Genomic DNA, 27469 nt, shown 5'->3' with positions numbered 1-27469 from the left:
GGCTTGTGCGGAGGGGTTTATTTAGCTTACACTTCCATGTCACGGGCCATCACTGAGGGAAATCAGGGCAGAACTTGTGGGAACTGAATCAGAAAGCACAGAGGAATTCCACTTTCACTCTGAGGAATGCTCTCTCTCTCTGGTCAGTGCTCAGCCAACTTCCATATACAACCTAGACCACCTGCCCAGGGATGGTACCACCCACAACCAGCTGGGCCTACCTCTCTGTAGAGTGGGTGGGGCGATACACCTGTAATCTCAGAACTCAGGAAGTGGAGACAGGAAGACCAGAAGTTCAAGACCATCCTGAACTACTTGGCAAGTTGGAGGCCAACATGTGCTACTTGAGACCAGGTCAAAGAAACAGATGGAGAGGAGAAGGAAGAGGGCGATGATGGAGGAGAAAGAAGGAAGAAAAGGAGAAAGGAAGGAAAAAGGAAAGAAAGAAGGAAGGAAGGAAGGAAGGAAGAAAGAAAGAAAGAAAGAAAGAAAGAAAGAAAGAAAGAAAGGAACTCAAAGCCATCCAGTGACTCCGAATATCTCTGAGGAGGCCAAGAACCAGCAGGGAATAAAGGCAAGAAGCAGAGCCAGCATCCCACACTGCTGCTTTGGAACAACAACCTCCTCAGGCCTGGGTCCGCAGGCATAACACAGTTAGCTTAGTTGCTGGCCCAAAACACGTGTTCCCTTTACCTTGTTAAATACCACGATGGTCATGTCTGAGAGAGATTATGACATATGGACATTTATATATCAGCTTTTGATTAAATCAAGACAATTTTAAAACCTGGTGTGGGTGTAGGAAAAGATGGGGACTACTGGGGGGAGGGGGGGAAGGAAAGTAAGAGATTGGAAGGGAAGTCTGGGAGGAAAGTAAACAAAGATGCATGCTTGAAAATGTCATAATGAAACCCACTATTTTTGCATACTATCAAAACATGGAAAATAAAAATAAATAAATAAAACTTGGCTGTTGTTATGGACATATTAAATTTGGTGGTATATTTTTTCACGCAGTCAAAATTGCCATGAAGGAAACGAGCAACTTTAAAGTGGCCTCTGTAGTATGTGGCATGGGCAATGTGACTTAAGCTGAAAGCTGGAGACTTAATTTAGCCCTGTCACAATGAAGCAAAGGCTGTGACCATGTGGGAATAAAACAGAAGAGAAAGTATGCCTGTGTCTATAAGAACAGCATTTTAAAAGTGCTAATTTAGAAGCAAGCAAAGCATTAGAATGAGAGTAAATCCTATTTTAATTTGTACATTTGTTGAAGAAACAGAATATTTTGAGCTACCAAAAAAAATGTAGCAGTCTAGAAGGAAAATATCTCTAAATGCTTTCATACAAAACTCTAATTTGCAAACCACCTAGTTTTGCTGCACATACTAAGGTGTTAAAATAGCCAGCTTTTTATGAAGGGCGTTAGTGAGAAGAGAGAGTGGAGGAAATTGAATCGTATTGTGGATGTGGTTTGTTGTAGCAAACAGGCCTGGGTAGCAAAGTATCCGGATTAAGAAAGGAAACAATGATCCCTAGACCAGAGGGGGTTCATACAGAGAGCGCTTTATTTATACAAAGAAACAAATTCTGTTGTGTGCTCCAATCAGTATGTCTTCCTGTATCCTTGTGTTATGTGAGGAATAAAAGAAAGATGTCATCTCATGCTGCTTGGGAGAAGGAAGCCTGTTGTCCTGGCAGTCTCATGTAGCATTCAAGAGAAGCTAGTCCGTAGGGAAGGCTGGAAGAAAAACAGCATGTTGCTTGGTCTGAACTCACTCTGCCCTGCTGGGTTTTCCCCCATAGACTTTGTAGATGTCCAATGATCCATGCAGATCTGAGCTCTTCACCTTCAGGAGCAGCCTATGGGGGTCTCCAAAGGCAGCAAAAGGGGGCAGAAGAGAATGGGGCGCACAGAGTCGGGATGACGTCTCACAGTCATGGAGCGCACACAGGTGATAAGGCATTGATAGGGTGCTTCCATGGAATCCCTGCCCACTGACAGTCCTTCATTTAGGATACTTTCTGAGTTGTTCTTTCCTAAACCTTCTTCATCCAGTTGTCTAAGATCCTCTGGCAGCCAAGAGACTGCACCTGATGAATGCCGACTGTTCAAAGAATTTCAAGGCCGTGTGGCATGTGTGCCGTGATTTCCAACAAAGAGCTCCTTCAGTAGTCCCTTCAAGCCACACTGTCCTGTGATGTCAATGACAGGGTTTCTTCTGCTTTGCCATGGAGAGTCTATTTATACAAGTACAGTTTTATTGGATCTGATTTCAAGCCAGTGGGACTTTATCAAACAACTAAGAGCAAGCGGAAGGGAAATGGATCACCGTTTCCTACATCAACACTTCTGCAAATAATCGGCCTGTGACTTAGCCCGGAAGCTGAGTGAATTGTGCATATTTCCGTGCACTGTGGAGCTGCTTCACACATGGGTTGGTCATGAAGGACATGTCAGAAAGCATCTTGGAGTGTCAACATGAGACCAAGAGCATTAATAGCTGAAAGACCCGCAAAAGCCAAGGGCTGAAGAGGTCAGCCTCATAAAAGGAAATTGAGCGCCATGTGCTCAATCATAAATAAAAGGGTAAAATTGGAGAAGACCTAAGCTTCTCACACAGAGAAGCCCTCCATCTGAAGACAGACACAATGCATAGACACCACACTACCTCAGAGGTAGAACCTGGGCGACTGGGGTAACGCAGTCAGAAAGTACGGACTTCCAAAGACGCTCGATGGCAGCAGAAGCTGGGACGTGGACCTGCTAGTGTTGTGATTTGGGTTATCTTAGTCTCAGACTTCACCTGGGTTGAGGTTGTTACAGTGTCCCTGGGAGCAGAGGTTTCTGGGGAGAACCTCAACTCCTTGTCATCCCTACGTCAAGAGCAGAATGCGCAGGGGACTCATGCTTGTGAGCAGCCCTCCGCACATCCGGATCAGTGACCAACCCTGGGAGTCATGTCATTCTGCTGGAGGACTGGAGCTCAGCCTGCTCCTCTTGGTGCCTTCTGCCATCCTAGAATATCCACTGTGACCCAGGAAGATCACAGCCCTCAGAGCTCCTCTTCTAGAGCGGAGTAAAGGTGAACTAAGCCCCACTACAGAGTAAAACTGAGTCCATTACAGGCTCACATAGGCTGATAGAGAAGGGTGTGGCTCTGAAGACTAAAGAGGCTAAAAGCCATCACTGGCCCTTCACATCCTTCCTGCACCTTCCCCCATCTCCTGTGAAACAGATACCCAGGGACTCCAGCTGCCCATTGTTTATATACAAACTTACCCCAAAATGCATTTTAGAGTTAGTAAACCAGAAAGATGCCAGTAAAGAAAACCGAGAAGACAGAATCCAAAGAAAAGGGGCTGACTTGTAAAAAAAAAAAAAAAATCACAAAAGCCGAAAGCTAAGAAGCAAGGATTGTCCTAGAATTCAAAACAGCTTTGGAGAGTTTGTCTGCCAACAATAACAACAACAAAAAAACTCAATAGAAGAACAAAACAGAGGAACCTCTAGAGAAAGGAAGAGGACGGGGAGAAGGGGGACGCTGACTGTAGCCAGTGCCGTGTGAGCTGAGCACACATTGTATGTAACTCCCATGGGAGTCCATGAGATGGACACAATCCTCACTTTGCAATGAGGAGCCAGAGTCGTGAAGAGCTGACCCTATCTGTCCAAGCCGCAGAGCTGACGTGGGGAAGAAGTATGTTCAGGCTATAGTCTCCTGTTTTTTCACTTTTCTGAATCCCCTGAGGTAAGGAGAGCCAAGTCTTGACACTCCGCTTAATTCCCATCTGTACATGAGATAAACACCCAAGATGGACAAACTGATGATCATACACATTGGTTCTGGTTTGAGTTTTTAATATAAAGGATGGGAAAGGAGAGCTTTCTAGAAAAGAAGTAAACACACACACACCCAAACACACACACACACATATACACCAAACACACACAACTCACACACAAACATGCACACACCATACATAACCCACACACAATAAACATTCACGTAACACACACAACACACATACAATAAACACAACCACACACACACAAATACACAAACACACAACACACACAAAATACACAAAAACACACAACAGACAAACAGAAACACACACAAACACTAACACACATACAACTTAGTGTTTTTTTTTTTAATATCTTTGCTCAAGTGTGGAGAAACTAGACAATAAAGCAGGAAGAGCAAATCTGCTGAGGAAAACGACGACAATTTTCTCTGCCTTTGAATCTTTAAGTATTTGGCACAATCCTTGAAAATAGTTCAAAGCTATTTTCCCTTACCAGCTGTAAGTTAAATATTAGAAGTGAGCATCCTTGTTGTGAAGACAGGCACAATGCAGGAATATAAAGCTGTCATTTCAAAGCAGATCCTGTTCCTTCTGCAGCTGGTATTTTGTGAAAGAAATTCGGAGCTTAGTTCTTTTCTTGATGCTCACGGGTAAACCTTGTATTGCAGTGCTCATAGCCTGAAGTGAGATCTTTCTCTGTAGATGTTTTTAAATCATGCTTAACTCAAAGCATGGGTGGAGGGCAGGCTGGGGCCTGAAGGCCATGAATATTAATAATGTCATCCAAGCTCTGCCACTGCCCTGGGTAATGGTCAGAGCCCAGCTCATTTTCTAGAAATGGAGACTGCAGGGAGCTATGATGGAGATTAAGTTGAACACTTTATAGAACATAGTTGGCGGAATAGGTTGAATGGTGGCCCTCCAAAAGAGATGCCTGTTCTCAAACCTATGGAGAAGATCTAAAGTAGAAGAATGGTCTCAGAGATGAGAAGATTCTGGAATACCTGAGTGAGTCCAAAATCAATGAGAAGCATCCTCATGAAAGACAGAAAGAAGTTTTGGACCCTAGGTGTTGTGTTTTCTAAAAAATGAAAGAACCAGGATATGTTTGGTAGAGACACAGTATGGTGTTGTGGAAGGGGTGCCTTAGCAGCCCTATGATGAGGCGCCCCTTCCCCCTGAGGTACCAACCATAGGACAGATATAGTATGGAATAGAGTTTACTTATGGCATGGGGAGGGGAGTTTGGGGGACAGTAAAGGCCGGCCAGGAACACATGAAGAGAGAGGGGGGAGGGGATTGAGGAGAAGAGAGACAGAGAAGGAAAGAGAGTAGGAGAGCAAGAGAGTGAGAGAGTGAGGAGAGGGCAGACAGCCCCTTTTATAGTGAGTCAGGCATAAACTATAGGGTGGAGCCTAGAAGGAATGCTAACCCTAGGGGAGAAAATAGAGTCTAGAGCCAAGCTTGGGCTTGTATAATAGTTGTTTCCCCCCATAAAACACCAAGGAGTCCTCATAAAAACCACCTTTCAAGGGCACACAGCAGTGACATAGAATCCACCTACCAAAGATTGCACAGCACTTCCCAAAGTGCCATCCTGAAGACCAAGCTTCTAACCGCCATGGGCCCTAAGGATCCCTTACGCCACTCTCAAACCATGGCGTTGCGAAAGAGGCAGGCCACGCCCTTGCGCGCTCTGCGGTATCTGCTGGTGCGCAGGTGGCAGCTCTCTGAATGTAGCACCATCTCCATGTGCCACCTACCCTGAATCACTCCGCTGTCTCTCCGTCTCTCCGACACGGAGGCGGTTGGGGTTGCGAAGAGGGATTCCTCCTGCTTGTTTTCTGGGGCTGTGCAAGCAGAGTAAACCTAGACTGGAGGCCTTCAGTTTCCCTGTGGTTCTGAAGACCAGAGTCCAACATGTGGTGCGGGCCGGGTTACTTCCTTCTCGGGGCTGTGAGGGAAAGGGTTATTCGTGACCGTATTCTTTGGCTTGTACCACCCATCGTCTCAAAGAGTAGTTTTGATTTTTTTCTCGTTTTATTAAAGAATAAAGTCCACCTACGTCCAAATTTCCCTTTCTATGAGAATGTTAGTAGTATTAGACTAGAGCTTCTGCTAATAATTTCATTTTACATTGCTACCTTTACAGGTAAAGACCCTGTCTCTAAATATGGCCCCATTTTGGAGTCACAACAGTTACGATTTCAGCATATGAATTTGGGGGTATCACAAACCATGATTGTAATAAAACACAGGTACCCAAAATGAATGAATGAATCAATGAATGAATGAATGAATGAATGACTTTTCTTCAGAAGTCCTGAAGCCTAAGGCACACCTCCATTACGCTCTTCTCTTACTCCATGCTGAACTCCACACTTACTGCACTGCAGAACCAGAGGGTTAGAAATAGCTTTAGCAGATGTGAGTACCTATACCATGATCAGTTTCCAGCTCTGACATTCTAATCTCCGTGACTTTCACAAACATCTCAGCCTTGGACACTGCCTCTTTCCTTCTCTGATGAACATAAATATACTCGCTACCTCATAGAGCATTAAAGAAGTAAGAGCGGAGGAGGCAAGCAGAATGCCTCGCAGGGCCTTAGGCCTGCTCCTTAGCTACTCTCCCACTGCACATCATCAGTTCCTGGGCTTCTCTCTCTCTCTCTCTCTCTCTCTCTCTCTCTCTCTCTCTCTCCCTCTCCCTCTCTCCCTCTCTCTCTCTCTCTCTCTCTCTCTCTCTCTCCAGGTACCCTCCCCTCAGCTTCTCGCAGCATTTCCAAATGATGCCACCCTCACCTTTACCATCATGGGGACCTGAGACTTTTCTCAGGAACCAACCTGGATGCAACAGGTCTAGGAACAGGGCTGTCAGGCTTCAAGTTGCCTAATCTATAGGGTCTAGATATGCAGAAAAAAAATTCAGACTTGACTTGAACCAGTGTCTGTGCCCAAAGAGATAAAATCAGGTGACATGTTTTGGTTTGGTTTTTTTGTTTTGTTTTGTTTTAGTTTTTTGTTTTTGTTTTGTCTTATTTGTTTGTTTTTTCCCTCATAGCTCCCATGAGCTTGACAGAGCAATTGTCGCTATGTTCAGTTTTTAAATACTGCAAGGACTTGATTGGGGCCAGTCCAAACACAAGTGTTCAAAGTTGGTGACAGTGTCAATGGCAAGGTGCATTGCTATCAGAGGCAACCAGTTAGCTTGGTTCAATTCTGACCTGAGATCAAGTAAAATCTGTTGGTCTCAGTGTCAGAGAACAGCACCGGAACCCAGAACCAGAGACGTCCCTTTCTCTTCGGTTAGCATTCACAGGGAGGAACAGATAAGTAAAAATTCTAGGGAGGACTAGAGTCTGTAGTCGGAGCACTCACAGGGAGAAGGAGCAGCTGTGGGCATATTCTAGGGAGGACTACACTCTGTAGTCGGAGCACTCATAGGGAGAAGGAGCAGCTGTGGGCATATTCTAGGGAGGACTACAGTCTGTAGTCAGAGCACTCACAGGGAGAAGGAGCAGCTGTGGGTATATTCTAGGGAGGACTACAGTCTGTAGTCAGAGCACTCACAGGGAGAAGGAGCAGCTGTGGGCATATTCTAGGGAGGACTACAGTCTGTAGTCAGAGCACTCACAGGGAGAAGGAGCAGCTGTGGGTATATTCTAGGGAGGACTACAGTCTGTAGTCGGAGCACTCACAGGGAGAAGGAGCAGCTGTGTGCATATTCTAGGAAGGAGAACAATCAAGGTCCCAGAGCAACAGGATCCAGCTCACCTTCAGGTCTAAGGAAACCTGAGGAAATTTAGCAATGCAAAGACAGAAGGTGCTCCCAGGCTTCCAGCTTGGGTGGCTCACCTGGTCTGGTGGGTGCTGGGGATGAGGTACAGGTAGGTGACCAGGAAGAAACAGTGACAAGATTTGAATCTCTTCTGATGAATGATTCTCACATAAATTCATGAGCTGGAAAAGAAATCTGTATTAGGAAGTAGCTTGATTGTATTGCCATCTTAGTGACCCATTTTTGAAGCAATTGTAGGACTGTATGTTATTATTGCTTTAGAATAATGTGATAATTTATCGTTTCCTTGTAGCACATATTTTAAGTACCAAGAGTTCATAAGTATTCTGGGGAAATGCCAAATTTAAAAAATACTCCAAATTTTGTGTTTCCCTGCTAATCACCTTCTTAAAATAGTATTTACCAATTGAAATTGAAATGCAATACGGCTAATTTTATGCGTACAGGCTCTCTTCCCTGGGAAAAACTAGGTCATCTGAGCACCGCAAAGGAAAATTTGTAATTTGTCTGTTATTGTTTTATTAATAATTTTATTCTCCATAGACTTTCGTTAAATTATACAGCAGACTTGGAATGGCAACAAGCAACATTTTTCAGGGTTTTTCTTAACTGACATTTTAAATTTCATTTTTCTTTACCATTATTAAAAATATACAAATGGTTTTACTTATCAGGAAACCGCTATAATATGAACTAGAAACGCACCAAAATGCATCACAGGATTGCCATGCAGAGCTTGGCAAACATCAATTCCAGTGTAGCATTGACTTAAGCAGTCTTCTGCTGTACAGGATTAGGTTTCTGTAGATTTTTTTTTTTTTGAGACAAAGGTTTATGCATGCAGCGTTCTTGTAATAAGAATCATTTCCCGTGCTCCCAAGATACCTGTTTTGATGTTGAACAATGTAGGTTTTGGCATGCCATGAAGGGCTCTGCTCACTCGGTCTCCCTTCGCCCTGAGTGAAGGCAGGAACCTTTAAGCATGACCTGACCTTCCTGGGGTTCGCTGCTCTCGTCTTCTCCCTTCCTCTGGCAGGACTCCTTGCCAGATGTTCCTGACGGACATTTCTCTTCACTTGCTGGGCCCTGTGGCTCATCCTGGGAGCACCCTGGTTGGTATCACACTCAATTTCACTAATATCTGTCATTCTCTTTTCCTGCGCTTGTCTTACCTGACAGGAAATTCAAGGCCTGGTAAGAACAAAGACCCCCATATGACAAACATGGAAAGGCTGGGCCTCTTCCCTGTTGAGTTCTCGGACTAGAAGATGAGAGAATTTTGCTGGTTTTCTTTCCTTTGTATGGCTTTTCCAGTTTTCTCTCCTAGAATCAGTTAATAGAACCCAAGCATATTGAGATCTGAGCCTTGAGAGCCAGACCTACAAAGTGCAATGTTTGTTAACATTGGACCCTGAGTGGACACCACGCCAAAACCAGGCGGTGTAGGCTGGAGCCACCAGGGCCTACGTGGCAGCTCACAATAATCTATAACTTCAGCACTAGGACATCCAGTGCCCTGTGTACCTAAGATACCAGGCATCCACGTGGTATATAGATAGATATACATACAAGCAAAACACTCATATACATAAAATAAATACATACTTAAAAGAACTTTTAAAAACAACTTTAAGAACTTTTTTTTTTTAAACTTTTTTTTTTTTTTTAAGATTTATTTATTTATTATATGTAAGTACACTGTAGCTGTCCTCAGACACTCCAGAAGAGGGCGTCAGATCTTGTTACAGATGGTTGTGAGCCACCATGTGGTTGCTGGGATTTGAACTCTGGACCTTCGGAAGAGCAGTCGGGTGCTCTTACCCACTGAGCCATCTCACCAGCCCAACTTTAAGAACTTTTTAAGAACACTTTTAAGAACAACTTGTGAGAGCAAGTTTAAGAGCACGTGTTGGAGTGAATCATAGTCTTCTCTCAAGGAGTCGTAGAGAATTCCCATCTATTTAAATTAAACCAGGAGTCTTGGCTCTTGTCAGGATAGCCTCTGCCCCCTAAAATATAAAAACGTCTTTTAAGCTTCTACGAAGCTTCTGTTTCGGGAACAACTCTGAACTGTCACCTCATCCTGCTACAACGTGCTGAAGACTACCCTTGTTTAACTCCCAAGCCCAGTTCAACCAGGAAAGCCAGGTTATACTTCTGTTACAGGTGAGCCAGGCCCTCAGACTTTAAGTCCCCACTTTAGAGTATTGAACCATAGGTGCTACTGGGAGTATTATTGCATGGTAGGTCCACCAGACATTCTCAAAGCCAAATGGAGAGTCTGTATTGTTAGTTGGTGACTATTTTGGGTCAACTTCCCCAAATCTCACAGCCTTTTATGCACAGAAACCTTGTTCTGTTGATGAACTTCAGTTAACAAGAACAGTTAGTGAGTCTTGAAACCACAGAAGCCAAAAAAGCAAAGCAAGGTTCCTGTATTTAGGAAGTGTCTGGTATCCTGGACCACACTGGGTCTTTGATGGATTAGTTCTTTGTCCCCATTTTGACAGGCAGTAGGGCCTAAGTGCTGGGTTCTAAGGTCGGAATGGTCCCTCTAATCTGGTTTCAGTGGTGTTAAGGTCTCAGGCCTGTTACTGTAAGAACAGTTCAGAGAGTGTGAGCTATTTCAATAGGTAGACCCTCTTTCTTCAGTCCAGGAACCCAGGGATGCTCTGTAGCCCAGCGAGCAGTGTGTTTACAACTTGCCACTGACAAATACATACCTTACATATGTAACGTGCTGAGTGTGAATAAAAGGTCTAATCTACAAAGATCTTTGTGAGTCTCTGGCCTAATAAGCCTTGCACAGGCAACTGTTTCATTATGAGCATGTGTGTTCATGCGTGTGTGTGTGTGTGTGTGTGTGTGTGTGTGTGTGTTCATTCATGTAAGCACATGCTGTATGTGGAAACAAGAGAGTAAGCTTGGGTCTCAGTCTTCACTTTCTCCTTGTTTGAGAAGAGAATTTTTTTTTTTTTTTTTTGCACCTCTTCATCCCCCAGGCTAGCTGGCCCAGGGTTCGATGGTGTCTTCTGTGCCTGCCCTGCATCTCACCGTAAGTGCACGGATATTCCAGGTGCATGTTGTCATGTCTGGCCTTAGTGGGTTCTGAGGACCCAAACTCAGATTCTCTCATCTGCACAGCAAATGCCTTCCCACTGAGCCGTCCTGCAGCCTCTGGAGCAGGACTCAATAAGCATTCCTTAGCTGGGTGTGGTGCTGCATGCCTTTAATCCCAGCTCTCAGTTTTCCAGGCCAACCTGGTCTACATAGTGAGTTTCAGGACACCCAGAATTATGTAGAAAGAGACCCTGTCTCAAAACAAAACAAAGCAAAACAAAACAAAAACAAAACGAAAAGCAATAAATAAATGTGTTTCTTGAGTGGTGACTGTGTGAATGATTTGTGCATGCTTATGTGTCAGACAGTTTCCTAAGAGTTTCCGGTGTAGCAGTTTCTCTCATCATTTCCTGTAGACAGTGATACTTTAAGATAGAACTGCTCTCCAGGACCAGGACGTACGCAGTGAAGACCGCTCCTATCTCCATCAATCAGTTTTAGCTGCAAGCTTCAGACTTTTCTACCTCACTGCTCCTTATGAGAACTCTCTCAGCCTAGAACTACCTCATTGTAAGGAACCAGAACCATTTCCTTCAGGGCAGGCCCTCTTCTCCACCCGCTAGGGTCTAACTCGAAATGCCTGGACCAAACAATGGCAATCATTCCCAAAGTCTGACTTCCTCAACTGTAAATCACATCATGTGTACAAGCCCACCAGCCCATGTAAGTCACATCATGTGTACAAGCCCACCAGCCCATGTGAGTCACATCATGTGTACAAGCCCACCAGCCCATGTGAGTCACATCATGTGTACAAGCCCACCAGCCCATGTGAGTCACATCATGTGTACAAGCCCACCAGCCCATGTGAGTCACATCATGTGTACAAGCCCACCAGCCCATGTGAGTTACATCATATGTACCAGCCCACCAGCCCATGTGAGTCACATCATGTGTACCAGCCCACCAGCCCATGTGAGTCACATCATGTGTACCAGCCCACCAGCCCATGTAAGTCACATCATGTGTACAAGCCCACCAGCCCATGTGAGTCGCATCATGTGTACAAGCCCACCAGCCCATGTGAGTCACATCATGTGTACAAGCCCACCAGCCCATGTGAGTCACATCATGTGTACAAGCCCACCAGCCCATGTGAGTCACATCATGTGTACAAGCCCACCAGCCCATGTGAGTCACATCATGTGTACAAGCCCACCAGCCCATGTGAGTCACATCATGTGTACAAGCCCACCAGCCCATGTGAGTCACATCATGTGTACAAGCCCACCAGCCCATGTGAGTTACATCATATGTACCAGCCCACCAGCCCATGTGAGTCACATCATGTGTACCAGCCCACCAGCCCATGTGAGTCACATCATGTGTACCAGCCCACCAGCCCATGTAAGTCACATCATGTGTACCAGCCCACCAGCCCATGTGAGTCGCATCATGTGTACAAGCCCACCAGCCCATGTGAGTCGCATCATGTGTACAAGCCCACCAGCCCATGTGAGTCGCATCATGTGTACAAGCCCACCAGCCCATGTGAGTCACATCATGTGTACAAGCCCACCAGCCCATGTGAGTCACATCATGTGTACCAGCCCACCAGCCCATGTGAGTCACATCATGTGTACCAGCCCACCAGCCCATGTGAGTCACATCATGTGTACAAGCCCACCAGCCCATGTGAGTCACATCATGTGTACAAGCCCACCAGCCCATGTGAGTCACATCATGTGTACAAGCCCACCAGCCCATGTGAGTCACATCATGTGTACAAGCCCACCAGCCCAGTTCCAAGAAGCTCCCTTGAAGTCATTGCTTTGTCTTTCCCACGAGAGGATGGCCTCACCCACAGCCTTGGCCAAATTTCCAATGTCTTATGTAGAGTCTCACACAGGGGCTCTTGCTGGCTTTCCCATTCACTTCCCACTCCTGTCTCAACACACAACACACCACACACACAAATACATATTCACACAGACACATAAACGCATACTCTCACATACTCTTACACACAGAGACTCACATTCTATCTCTCTCTCACGAACATATTCACTCATACACACACACACACACATACACACATACACACTAACACACAGATTCACATCCTCTCTCTCTTTCTCCTCCCTCCCTCCCTCCCTCCCTCCCTCCCTCCCTCCCTCCCTCTCTCTCACACACACTAATGAGTTAGCAATGATTTTCAGCTATTTGGCATTTTAAATCATGATTCAAGGAATAAAAAAAAAAAACATGAATATGATCTTCCATAAGAGCACAATCCTGAGCCGGGCAGTGATGGCACACGCCTTTAATCCTAGCACTTGGGGGGTGGAGGGGCAGGCGGATTTCTGAGTTCAAGGCCAGCCTGGTCTACAGAGTGAGTTTCAGGACAGCCAGGGCTATACAGAGAAACCCTGCCTCGAAAAAACAAACAGACAAACAAAAGCACAATCCTGATAACTCCCACAATTCGTATCGCTCAAGAGGATGCACCTGCTTTTGCCTGCCTTGATATTTATAGCTCATCAGGTGGTTCCAGGCCGTCAGGTGCCCTTCTAAGCGCCCCCACCCTTCACCTAATCTCTGCTAAAGACAGCTACCTACGTGGATGGACCACAAAGCTTCCTTGTTTCTCTAAACTACTGTCATGCTAGGTCAATGAGAAGTCCCAACAGAGATGGGAGGATACAGAGTCCATCTTAAGCTGGCTGGGCTCCTCCTTCTGGAGGTTTCCTAAAGAATAAGGTCCCCAGGTGTCAGGAGCCACACCCGCACGTTAGCCCTTACTCCAGCCCTTTCGGATGCTGACTTATTAGTCCTGGGCTCTGGTTGTGTTCCTTGGGGTTTCCAAGTGGACTCCCATCTCTGAATTCCCATCAGCATCCTCACAGGGGGTGCCAGCCCTTCACTGTCCACATGCTAATTGATCTTACTACACCGTCCAGGAACAGAGCTCCTGACAGGAGATAAGCATAGGCCATGGTCACGCACAAGAGGGATCTTCTGCTAGTTTCATCACATTATTGCAAGTCCTGTGAAGCCATTTTTCACACACACACACACACACACACACACACACACACACACAGAGCTGAATATTTGTCCCCAAACACAACAAAGGAAAGTGTCTGAAAGAGAACAGCACAAGTTTTGGCACCTATGGGCAAAAATATATTATTATGCTTGTTTTTGTATGCCGTGGAAAAGAAGCAATGTGGAGAGAGGGAGCCTTTATTAGGATCTGGACAGTCTCCATCCTGCCTCCCTCGCCAATGTTCAGAGCTTATTGCTTTTGATAACAGAGCACGAGCCACAGGCACATCTTTCCTTTCATAACCACTTGCCTTTTATATATTATTAAATGTTTGAGCATGGACTGGGATTCTATTATAATTTTAAATTTTAATGCTTCTCAAATGATTTGGGGGAGGAAACCCTCCATTTAGAGGAAAGTTAAAAGACTCCAGAGAGGACAGTTACGGCTAGGTTCCTGTCTGCAAGCACAGCAGAGCATCATTAATAGGGCCAGGGATTGGCTCTCTCCCGTGGGATGGGTCTCAAGTTGGGCCAGTCATTGCTTGGCCGTTCCCTCGCTCTCTGCTCCATCTTTATGTCTGCATGTCTTATAGGCAGGCATTTTCGGTTGAAGGTTTTTACGGGTGGGTTGATGTCCCCCTCCCCTCTACTGGAAATCCCACCTGGCTGCAGGAGGTGGCCACTTCAGTCTCCATATCCCCTGCTGCTAGAAGTCTCAGCTAGGGTCAGCGCCATAGGCTCCCTAGAACCTCCTGTCCCAGAACTGCAGATACTCCCAGATACGCTCCCCCACCAACTTTCACTCTCTCTCGTAGCCCTCTTGCCCCTCTCTCTCCCCACATCTGATCCCCCACCTTGTTCCTCTCCCCAGCCTCTCTCCTGCCAAGTTCCCTCCATCCATCCACCTCCAAAATCTATTTTACTTCCCCATCTGAGTGAGATTTAAGCATCCTGCCTAGGGCCTTCCTTGTTACTTGACTTCTTTGAGTCTGGAGTAGAGCATGGTTATCCTGTACTTTATGGCTAATATCCACCTATAAGTGAATATATACCATTTGTGTGTCTTTCTAGGTCTGGGTTACCCCACTCAGGATGAAATTTTCTAATTCCATCCACTTGCCTGATAATTACATGACATCTTTGTTTTTAACAGGTGAGTAGTATTCCATTGTGCAAATGTACTACATTTTCTTTATCCACTCATCGACTGAGGGACATCTAGGTTGCCTGCAGACAGGAGCCTAGCATAACTATCTTCTAAGAGGCTTCATACAGCGGCTGATGGAAACAGATGTAGAGACCCACAACCAAACATTCGGCAGAGCCTGGGGAGTACTGTGGAAGGGGGGGGGGGAAGGAATGAGGGAGTCAGAGGGGTCAAGGACACTACAAGAAAACCTACAGAGTCAACTAACCTGGGCCCATGGGGGCTCAGAGAGACTGAAACACCAACCAAAGAGTGTTCATGAACTGGACCTGGTCCCCTTACACATATGCAGCAGATGTACAGCTTGTTCTTCATGTGGGCCCCTAGCAAATGGAGCAGGATGCTCCCTCTGGCTCTGTTGTCTGCCATTGAACTATCCCCTTCCCCTAACTAGGCTACCTTGTCTGGCCTCAATGGGAGATGTGCCTAATCCTGCTGAGACCGGATTTGCCAGGGTGGCCAAGGTGGGTTGTTACCCATGGGGGGGGGGCGTCTTCCCTTCTCAGAGGAGAAGAGGAGGGGGTAATGGGGGAGGGTGGAACTGAGAGGAGAGGAAGAGGGGCTGCAATAAGGATGTAAGTTAAATAAATAAATTAAGGGGAAAATAGTAAAGCTTAAAAAAAAAAAACCCAAAAGGCTCAACAAAGGATTGGCGATTCTGTTTGTCTTGTGAACCACCCTGCTGGGTGTTGGGAATCCACATACATGCTCTCTTGAGGAATGTTCAGGATAACTGAATATGAACAGTGAGATCTATGCAGGGAGAAAACCCTTTAGGGACCAGCTATGTAAGGCAGTTGTGACCTGCTTTAAGACGGCCTTTGTGTTTGAAGATTAACATCTGCCTTTCACTGTACCCTGCACAACACTGAGAGTAAACATAGCAAAAATGAGCCAAGAAGGAGCACTAACCGCTCCCTGCAGAGGGAACATTGACAGCTCCCTGCAAAAGCTTTCACTTTTCCTGAAGAGGGTGGGCCCCAGCAGCCTTGAGGCTAGAGTGTCTCTCCCACTCCGGACTTCTATGCTGCCCGAACGGGACTCACAATGAAATTACAAAACTCACAAAAATAACTGCGGCCATTGATTCTCCCTGGGGTTCGACTGGTTATAGGGTACCCAGATTGCACTTCCTGGGTATGGCTACGCCATTTCCAGAGTAGGCTGACATTTGAGCATGAGGGCTCAGTAATGCAAGGGGCACTAATGCATGTGTATGGGCATCGTCTGATTGTTGGAGGACCTGGAGAGAGCAGAGGCAGAGGAAAGCGAGACAGCCCTTTAGTCAGTCTCCCTTGAACTTCGAGGTGAGGCATCTCATCGAGTGCCCCACTTGGACCTAGGGTCAACACTCTCCCACCTTGTTATCAAGCTTCCAGGTATGACATGGGTCACACAGCTTTCATTGTTCCTCAGGTTGAACTTGGTGGGCAGGGGATGTCTCTGTCTCCATAATCACATGAACCAATCAGTGCTCCATCCTGTCCTCCTTCACATGCTTGAAAACATAGATGGATCTCCTATTGGCTGTCTTTTTCTGGAGACCCATGACTAGGACTGTAACTCACATAGTTGTTTTAAGTGACCATGCATGATCTGTGCAGATCTGTCGTCTCAGTTACTTAGAAGGCTGAGGCAGGGAAATCACATGTTCAAGTCCTGTCTGGTTTGCACAGGAGTTCAAAGGGAGCACAGGCAACTTAAAAAGACTGTCCCAAAATCACAAGGGAAGGGGGATCTGGGGACATGGCTCCGCGGTAGAGCACTTGCCTAAAACATGTGCACTGGGCTCACTCTTGTTACTACAGAGAATAAAATAAGAGAAACTAAAAGGATCTCAGACCCTTGTAAAGTTATTTTAAAAATCCCCCAACATTTTGCTGAGAAGACAAAAAGCTCTGTCCCCTCATTCCTGCCACTTTCTGTTCTACAGCCCCCAGGAAAGGAGGGCAAAATGTTATAAGAAGGTATGGTGGTTTGAATAAGAATGGCCCCCAAAGTCTCATAGATTTGAATGCTTGGTCACCACGGAGGGGCACTATTACGAGGTGTGTCCTTGTGGGAAGAACTGTGACTCTGGGGGACAGGTTTTGGGTTTCAAATGTTCAAAACGGTCTCAGCGTCTCTCTCTTCCTGCTGCCTGTGGATCTGGATGTAGAACCCTTGGTTCTTCTCCAGCGCCATGTCTGCCTTTGTACCACCATGCTTACCACTATAATGATAATGTACTAAACCTATGAACCTATATGCTACCTCAATTAAATGAATTCTTTTATAAGAGTCATGGTGTCTCTTCATAGTAACAGAAGCCCTAAACATCATAGAAGTTAGTACTAGGGACTGGAGTATTGCTGTGATAGGCCTGACCATGCTTTTGTTTGAAGGAATGTGGATTTGGGGTTTGGAAAGCAGTTGAATGCTTTAAGTGGGGTTTAATGGATCATACTCATAGGAGCATGTAAGACAGTGGTACTGGGGGTGATCTGAAGTGTAGGGGGCATGAGTCAAGAGGTAACAGAGGAGAAGAATATTAATATGTGGCCTAGAGACCTTTCTTGTGATATTTTGGTGATATTTATATGGCGGCTTTCTGTCATTGTCCAAAAAATATCTGCCCGAGGATAAATTGAAGACTTACAGATTAACAGCTTTGGCAAAGGAGATTTCCATACAGCCCAGTATTAACTGTGTCGCTTGGTTATTAGTAGGACATGGATGCAGATCTACAATGAAAAGGAGCAATCTGAACAAAGTGTACAGTTTGAGGAGAAAAGAAACACTGGGGGAAAGTCTACAGAAAAGCCTGATGCTAAATGGAACAAAGGGAGTGGTGACCTCAGGGCAAGACCCCACACAGCTAAGCTTCCAACATATATATATACACTACCTTGGTGGTGCACGCCTTTAGCCCCAGCATTATGGAGGCTGGAGTAGGCAGATCTCTGAGTTTGAGGCCAGCCTGGGCCACAGATCAAGTTCTAGGACAGCCAAGCTTAGGTAGTAAAGGAAACGATTGAAAATAGGAAGCTGGTGAAAATGCATTTAAATAAAGTGACCTTTTTCCACATGGTACTGGCTTTAGAGTCAAGGATACAAGAGAGGGGTTATGGAATCTCTGGAAACCAGAGACCAGGTGCGTAGCAGGGATATCCCTTCATGGAAGCCCAGAGAGACCTTCTCCTGAAGCTGTGAAGAAGAAGCCTGCATTGCCGTGGAGACCTCTCAATGTTAGAGACACCAGAGCCCTGGGATATGGACTCAGAATATCTGCCAACAGGGAGTGGAAACAGCCCAGGAGAAAGAAGTGTGGTGCAGTCAATAAAGCTGAAAGAAGTTGGAAACCTGAAGAGCACTTTGACATCAGACATGGAGGTGCAGAGTTTAGAGTTTGCCCGGCTGGTTTTCAGTCTTGCCTTGGTCTAGTATTTCCTCGTATCTTTCTTTCCCTCCCTTTTGGAATTGGCATGTATATCCTGCGCCATTGTATGTTACAAGTATGTGATCTGCTTTTTCATTTTGATTTTACAGATGGTTATAGTTAAGAGACTGCCATGAATCTCAGAAAAGACTTTGAACTTTGGACTTTTGAACAATGTTGAGACTATTATAGACTATGGGGACTTTTGAAGTTGGACTAAATGCATTTCTGCATTATGATATTTCTACAAGCCTTTGAGAGCCAGGGAGTGGAATGTGATTATTTGAATAGGAATGGTCCCCCATAGGCTCAGTGATTTGGATCCTTGGTTATCAGAGAATGGCACAACTGGGAGGTGTGGCTTTGTCCGAGAAAGTGTGTCACTGGTTTCGAGGTTTCACAAATAGTCAAGCCAGCCCCAGTGTGATTCTCTCTTCCTGCTGCCTTCAGGTCCAGATGTAGAACTCTCTGCTCCCTTTTCAATGCCTCATCTGCCTGCACGCCACCATGCTTCCCATCATGATAATGGACTAAACCTCTGAACTTGTAAGTCAGCCCCAATTTGTGCTTTCTTTTTAAGAGAACCAAGCTCCGTTCAGTGGTTAGGTCTAGGGGAGAAGCTCCCACATTCTGTAGCAGACAACACCTCTAAGAAAAGATAGGAGATGTGCGAGGTAAGACAAAGCTAACGAGAGAGAAAGAAGTGGAGAGCCCCAAGCTTCAACAGACAAGAATGGATGAGTATACAGAGCCAGACCATAGGTAAAGATGCAGAAGGTCCTGTGCTGCTGGCTTTCTGTACTTTGCTGGGCTGTGCTCTGACCATACCTTCCCAACTCCCCAGAACCCTGAATGGTCAGGTCAGGCCCACAATCACCATTTCACAGCAAAGGAGACCAAGGGTCAAAGAGACTTGCTTTGTCTCCCCAGCTTCACCCTCCTGCTCTGTCTTACTGCCTTCCTTCTGTGAGCCGAATTGTTGTGGAGTAGGAAAAGCGCTCTCATGAACCACAGGCACACAGCTAAGAACAATGGGTGGAAGCTGAGCTAAGCCAGATCTCAGCCCCACATCAAGAAGAACTCCAGTGCCAAGGCTGTGTCCAGACAGAAGGTACTGCCTTTGGAAACTGAGTTTCCCATGGCCAGAGACATTTGAGCACAGTTGGGCGGGGGGAGTGGGGGGGGAGCTGGAAAGGATAGTGGACTAACAAAAACCCAATGGATCAGATGCCTTTTTGGCTCCTCCCCACACACTCATCATCTTAAAATCATTTTCCAAACTCAGAGGAGAAAGGCTCGTCCTTACCCCCACAACATTTCCTTCCAGCAACCAAACAGGACACTACAGAAAAGAGCTGTCCCAAGAGTGAGCTTAGCCCTTCCCATGAGGGAAGCTGACTCCAGCATCTTGGTACAAGGATGTCTCAGCTAGGAAGTGTCCAGAGCCTCCATACTCCGCAGCATACAACTGGCAGCCTCTTCTGCCTGTACGACCATGCAGTAGGGGGTGGTAACCCAATACCTTACAAAAAACCAGCAGAATGAAATATAAACTACAAACCAGCACAGCTTCCCTGACACGACATTTTGCAGAGAAAGCCGGTGGCGCGAGTGTTTAAGCGCCTCACAACGTCTACATTGTACTGTGGAGTTATTTTTAATGAAGCTGTTATTATGCCACAAAAATGCAATAAAACATCTGAAACCTGAAGTTTCCTATTTTTATCGACTCCTGTAAAAACTTCCAAAAAAGTAAAAAAGATTTGTTTTCAAATGTATACGGGAATAATTGGATAGAGAGTTTCCAAGCCAACTTTCCACTTGCAGTGAAATCTAGAGAGTATTGTTTCATAAGCCACCAAAAATATGAAGGACAGATGAAATATTATGGAATATTAAACTAATCAAATATAACATACCTTAGAAGGAGCCACTGGTTCACTATCCCCTGGTGTAGGTCAGCACAGAGGTCTCTTTTATACAATAATATAGTGTTCACAAATAATCAGGTTTTACCTGAGTAGTGAAGTACTTCTGGATAGAAAAGCTGTCTATGTGAAATTCTGAACATGAACCCAGAGTGTGAAGGGCTGGTTCTCTACTGACCAGTCCAGAAGCATCGCATTGTTCTGAGCGGTTCACAGAGACAATCGACTGGCGCCTTGACTTCTCTCTCCCCAGGACAAATCTCAGCTGACCCTTGCTGTAAGCTCGGGAAACTATCATGCAAAAATGCACAACCGTGAGGGTTGAGCAAATGAACGCCGGTGCACAGAGTTTGTATGCAGTGGCATTTGCCACAGAAACTTCTGCAAGCCGACCAGATCTTACCATGTCCTTAAAGGTGCAGCTGCACAGTAAGGCCTCTCCCGGGTTACGATTTCAGATTCAATTTTCAACTCTCACGTTTCTTCAAAACATCCTTAAACTCGGGGACAGCTGGACTCCAAACCCACTTCTTCACTCTGCAGATGTCTTTTCCAGAACATTCATTTCAGTTGGAGGATCCAGTGCAAGCTTTCCCATAAGCAACTTCCAACACGAAGTTCAGAGTGCCTGCCTGCCTGCCATCTGGCTCTGCCAGCAAGAAGTGTTTTCTGGATCACAGCTGACCATCCCCCAGACTAGACTTACAATCTTTCCAAAGATGCCATCAGTCTCCTCTTTCATTCCAAATGGATGGAATTGTAGATGGACTGCTAACCAGAGGTGACCGGTTTGGAGTCGTACTTTGTCTGCTTAAGCTGATTTTAAATAGCTTGGGAGCTGGAATCACTTAAGAGTATCACTGCCCTTGGAAACCAACCCAGGATTTGGCTTTTGCTGTGTGACAACTGCTTCTTTTTCAAAAATATTCTTGGGAACTCCGTGTAACAGAAGCAGCCTCGGTTTCAGCTGGTTGTTGGAAGCCTGATGTTGACAGGCCGACCTAGAACTGGTTCATTTCCTGTCTCTAGGCAGCAGTTCCAGCCATAGAGGTCTACGCTAACATTCTCCAAATGACCACATTGAGCATGAAAAAAGCAATATATCAGGGAGGTACCCCAAGGCCTGGGCTGTGCGTATTCATGAGAATGAGAAGAGGTTTTAGTCTGGGTGCTTTTTATTATTATTATTATTATTATTATTATTATTATTATCATCCTTGGTCACTGTCAGATTAATGCACAGTATATTGACCAAAAAAAAAAAAATCAAGGCTGTGTAGCCTGAGATCTCTTTAGTGCTCTCTCCCACGGCAGAAATGTTTCAGGTGATGGTTTTGAGACACATCGTAAGCCACACGAGAAGAGATTCTTATAAAAACCTGCCCGTCTTTGCTCTTTATTGTGTAGAAACGGGTGAAACCAGCACCCATGTTGGCAGTAGATAATATTCTCATCTTTACCACACAAACTAGTAGAAACCGAGGACATTCCGATGCCAACTCATTAGCACAGAATTGAGCTTTGAGTTCTGAAAGATACTATGAAACTATGCAACCAAGTCAAGATTCAGGACAGGACCTGAATCGTCTGAGCCATACAACAATGGCAGTCTGTTCATGTTGCTGAGTGCTCGAGTGTGGGTGATCTATCCCTCTGTCCTGGGAGGCCATGGCTTCACCTCGGTACACACTCTCTGTATGTGAACACCTGGATGCATGCCCAATACACTCATGTGCCAGGGTGCACTTGTGCTGGCCTTAGAATGTCACAGTGCAAGATGGGCTAGCTTTTGTGTCTCTGCCTTGGCATTCCCATAAAGCCCACTCCTGTCCATGATGTTGTCAAGATGAGTTAAAATATTCCCATCTGCTACAGGAAATACAGAAGGAATGTGTGTTTTGGTGCCTGACCTCAACTACCACCACTCCTCGGACAGAAATCTTCCAACGGACTCCCAAAATACAATTTCAAAAAGCTGTGTCTGAAAAACAGCGGGACAAGTTCCCTGTTCAAACCCTTGACCACCTCCAAGACCCTTGGTACTCTGCCCCACTATCCTGGCTCTGCCCAGCACTGCTCGCACCTCTCCCCGGTGGCTCAGAGTTAAGCTTATAGAGAAAGAATTTATAAGTAATTGACTGAGGTCATCTGCCTCTCAGCGTGAACATGTGACGTCAGCCCAGGATCACATGAAACTTTGGTTGCAGGAAAAGCTTCCAAGCCCTCTTTGCTTCACAACTGCTCACCCCACTGTTTGCAAGATATAACTACCAATCAGATGTACCAGTTAAATACGCGAGTTTCACTCAAATTGCTACAACCAATGTATTTTATAGCATTCTGCTTCATTTATATCACAATTCCAATACAATGAAATTATCTTATTTCTTTTTCATCAATCAATTTTTGTGAATAATAACAGAACATATCTTGCAGTTTCTGGGCTGACATTCTAGTGGTTAACACAACAGTTTTACATCCTCTGACTTACGAGTCCTTTCCTTCTCTACCTGAAGTCGTATCTTTTCAGTTGTATTTGAACTGCAGCTTTTGTGACCCCGGTGTCAGTGCATGGTTTGCCTTGTTCACCACTAGGGGGAGCTTAGCCTAATATCAGTGATCCAAGGTGCAAGATGGGGAGAGAGGGAGGGTAGAAGCCTGTGAGGACAGCAGGTGAGCTTTGCTGGACATCGGGGCTCTTTAAAGGGTTCAAGATAACAATGACATGGTTGTCTGATAAAGAAATCACACCCTGGTGAAAGCCTGCCATAGTGAGAAGCTTCCTTCTTCTGAGATGAGCAAGAGGAATGTTCCACTCCTGCATTGCCTCTTAGGAGTGAAGGGGTTTGTGTGTGTGTGTGTGTGTGTGTGTGTGTTCACGCACACCTGCCTGCCTGCCTATCTATCTATCTATCTATTTATCTATCTATCTGTTCGTCTGTCTGTACGTACCTATGTAGGTAGGTAGCTGGGTATGTATGTATGTATGTAGCTGCTACCCAAGGGATTTGTGCACACTAAGCACATGCTATACCTCCTGCTACAGGAGAGAGATAAAGAAACAACCATCTTCAACAAGTAACACAATCATAAGCATACACCTTGTTTCCCTATTTAACAAAACCACTGCTTGCAACACATATTCCCTCATAACTACAGGGACAAGACTCTGTGTGTGTCCATAAAGTCCCAGGGGCAGACCTGGGGAGTGGGCAGTACCAGAAGTCCCAGCAGCAGAGCTCTTCACCCAGGAGTCATGTCACTGCTCCTGTGCCTTAGGAATAGGGCAAAAGTCACTGATGACATGGACTCAGACACCAACAGTGAGCGTGAGGAAGGAAACTAGGTTTTGTCACTTCAGCTTCTGGGTGGTATTGTTCCAGCCAGGAGCATGTCCCCAGAAAGAAAGACATCCAGGAGAAAGGAAGGGGGAGAGAGAAGGAAGCAACAAACAGAAGGGTGACTGCTTACGTTACCAAGCCCAAGGAGCAAGAAAGCACCTCACAGCACTCCATGCCTGGGAACGTTGACATCAGTTCATCCTCGGTCAACAGAGGTGCCACAGTCACTCCCCCAGAAAATACATGTGAGTGCATATCTCCAGCGCTTCTTTTCCAGAGAAACAGACCTCATGGAGTTGGTTGCAGGACAGAGGGAGGAGACAGATTGCCACATGAATCAGTAGGGCTGGAGAAAATGGGATCCCTGCAGCAGCAAAGCATGGCCACCTCCGTGTACAGAAGTGCCGTTGCCATAGCTTTCACTGGTGATGAACTGGGAGGGAATGTGGCGGGGAGAGATGCTCTAATGGGTGCAACATCCCAGGCTTTCAGAAATGCAAAAAAAAAAAAAAAAAAAAAAAAGGCATTGGTTATGAGCACAACAGTATTTGATGGCTCTCAGCTGAGTTATTGATACATTAGAGAAAGACAGTGTGCGTCCCTCAAAGCTAAGTGTGGAAGTTAGTGTCTTCCGAGGGCACCTAAGAGACTCTTAATCTCCAGCAGCAGGAAGGTACAGATGCTGTGGGTAAAGGTGCAATTTTATAAGAATATCAGCTTTTCCTACAACAATGTCAAGGAGCTAGTCGGAGGAGTGGGACTTTGCATGTTAGAGGTGGACAGGACATCAGAACCAATGCTCCCACAACTTTGAAACTTTGCCTGGGGGCTTCTGGGTCTGCAGATGTGACTCTGTTTATTGAAGGACATGAGTCACTCATGGATCAACACTACCTCCCACTCCTCCCAGAGAACCACACTCATGTTAGACTAACACACGTCAGGGGCTGTTTGATAGATAAAGAAAGGATGAAATTCCTCTGGGACTGCAGGACCAGACCAATATGTATCAGCCAAGCCAAGATTCCTTACGGTTGGATTTGGGGATGACAGGTCACAGAAGATAAAACATAAAATTGGAGAAGAATGGGCATATTTACATGGAAGCAGCCTGAGGTGAGAGATGACTTGCCTTCCTGGCAGGGGCTCCAGGGAATGCCTTTATTATGGTGGTAAAATGACTCCATAGAACTTTGGAGAAAATTACAGCCACACTAAGGTGGAATGCCAGAGCTGTTGTGATAGATGATAGAAGACTAGATAAATCTTGTCGCCTGAGACAGTGTCCTAACCCAGAAACTCACTAATTAAAAGAGAGGTCAAGTCCTCGGCAAGGGAGAGTACAATAATGATGCTGGAATTCCTGTTCACAAGACCTGTGGTCATTTATCTAGGCAACCACACACTGAAGATGCAGAATTTGAACATTTTTAGAAATGCTGGATGCTCCGATTTGACATTCATATCCAGAGAACTCCGGGCTGGTAGCATACCCTAAGTGACATGGAGCTTATATAACCAAGTAGTCAGTGGCTCCCTGGCCCTCCTTTAGATGTCATCACCTGGGCCCACAGTCTCATCCAGTCCCCATTGTCCTGTCTCCAAAATGCACAACTGAAATAGATGCTGTGACGGTTAGTTTAACTGCCAAATCAACATCCAGAGGGTGACCCGCCAGGCTCATCCATGAAGAATTGGAAGGACAATCTAAAGTACCAGAATATGTGCAGGAGAGATTGTTATGGACCTGGGGGGGGGGGCAGGGCAAAGATTGGCACCATCTTTAAATACCTGACAGATATGGGGCTGATGGGTCCTACCATTTCTCACTGAATATACTTCTTTAGACTTGACAAGAGTCAGGCAGATATTAAAGGATGACATTGGACTACACAAAGTTCAGCCACACGGTAACTCTAGTTGAAGATGTTATGCTAGGCACAATATCTTTACAAGAACCCATTGGGTGTCAAAATGAGTCACATTTACATGGAACAAAATGTTTCCTGTCTGGGAGGGCCAGAGTTCATAATCCCAGTGGTCACCGTACAATAAAAATGGAAAATGGATTGCATTGGTCCACCATACCAATGATGTCATGTCACTCAAACAGAATCAAGAAGAGGCAAGGGCACTGGAGGCCATATAAAGTTATGTGCACTTCTGTGCACTTCTTAGTATTTGCAATAAACAATGAGACCCAGAAACACCCCAGAGCAAAGAGGACTTTGTGTGTCCTGTGATACTTAATTTTTTAATCATATTAATTGTACAAAATAAAGGATTTCACTGTAACATTCCCATATCTTCATATACCTGTGCATCATGCTCACACAAAAACTATTCCCGGGAATCTTACCTGCATCTTAGAAAACTAATCGAATTCTGCATCTTAGAAAATCCTTTTTGTAGTTTCATTTTTTTTTTAAGCAAAAAGACTTTTGAGAATCAGTGACCCAAAGAAGATAGGTCATTCTTTTTCCCAAGTAAAGGGCAAATTATCATTTTCTATACCCCTACTAAGAAGAAAGCGCGGGGCTTGGAAGATGGCTCAGCATAGAAAGTGCTTGCAATGCAAATTTGAGGGCTGAAATTCATAAGCCCAGCCCCAGTGTAGATGTGAGGTGGGTGTTGTGGCCCACATGTAACTAAGGGAGCAGAAAGAGAGGATCTCTCGATCAAGATGGCTAGCTGGATTAGCCTAATCAGCAAGCAGTGGGTCCAAGTGAGAGATACTGCCTCAGTGAATAAGGAGACGAGTCATTAAGGAAGACACTCAGTTTTGATCTATGTGCACACACATATGCACACACTCAAATACACATGTACCACATGGCCCAGTACCTTAATTATGATTCATCCAGAACTGCCCATTGTCTCAACCAAAACCCAAAGGAAGATAAAAGGGGTTAATTTCAAATCATTATTAACGGGGATGAAGGTCACAGCAATGCAAACAGTCAGGAAGCCCAGACCTATGCTGTCCATCCTTGAAGCACATTCATGCAGTGGGAAGGAGGAGACCCAAGCTTATTTCATGAATGTGGTTGCTTGGCATGGATGAAACAAACTGCTCCTGACTATAGATCCACTACAGTATGACCCCAAAAGAGCAGTAAAGAGGAGCACTCTCAGTAGGCAGAGGTTTCAGTGGCTTACCTTTTTAGCCATTTCGGCTCTTTGATGAGAAAGTAGAACAAGGTAAGAATGTGAGTAGATTCAAGGTCACTGGTGATCAGGTCAGTGGGTCATCCAGGGATCTAGGAAGAGAAAGATTGAAAGATCATTCTCAGATGTGTGGGAGGAAATGTGTTGATTGCATGTAGGGGTATTCACAAAGTGTCCAGATTCCATATTGCATGTAGATACCCACTAGAGGAGCATCAATGTGAAAATGGACTGGCTCGGCAAATCAACATCTGCTATTCCCTGTGACTGGCTGCTCCAATTCTCATACAGTTGGACATGGCCAAAGTAGCTGTGGTAGCCGGGATGGAGACAAGACTACACATGAGTCTAAAGTGTGGGTTGTGAGTTTGTAGTGTTGACATAACTTCTGCTGTGTCAGTGCAGAAACTAAGCCTGAGCCTCCAATACTGCCATTCTTAAGGAGACCATTTAGTCTGCTAATGCCAAGATGACTTGTGTACACCCTACCTGTAGCCATAGCCTGACAGTAGCCATAAGGCATAAGGCACAGATTTATGTTTCCTTCTCACAGGCTCTCAATCATTCCTAATTTCCAAAGGTCAGCATAGTATCTAACCCATGGACCTTTGAGTCTCCCATCACACAAAGTAATGTGCATTCCCTGAAGTAAGTGTGGTAAAGAGCACAAGGTCGTGGGATC

General features: G+C 45.4%; 1 long non-coding RNA gene across 2 annotated transcripts in view; it reads right to left on the bottom strand.

Moving 5' to 3' along the window:
- Positions 1-1728: 1728 nt before the first annotated feature.
- Positions 1729-27469, bottom strand: part of Gm39127 — a 32208-nt gene continuing 6467 nt past the window's right edge. The window contains exons 2-4 of one of the 2 annotated variants that reach the window (XR_870128.1): positions 26779-26879; positions 7671-7775; positions 1729-1741 (exon numbers count right to left, since the gene is read on the bottom strand). This is a non-coding gene — a long non-coding RNA (predicted gene, 39127). Of the gene's footprint in view, positions 1742-6883; positions 7776-26778; positions 26880-27469 lie in introns of those variants that run through there. The other variant, XR_870127.1, reaches the window with a different exon arrangement.

The sequence above is a fragment of the Mus musculus genome, chromosome 8 (genome assembly GCF_000001635.26).
Source record: "Mus musculus strain C57BL/6J chromosome 8, GRCm38.p6 C57BL/6J".
Classification (NCBI taxonomy): domain Eukaryota; kingdom Metazoa; phylum Chordata; class Mammalia; order Rodentia; family Muridae; genus Mus; species Mus musculus.
The sequence above is the reverse complement of the archived record's forward strand: the minus strand, read 5'-3'. Positions and strand labels throughout refer to the sequence as shown.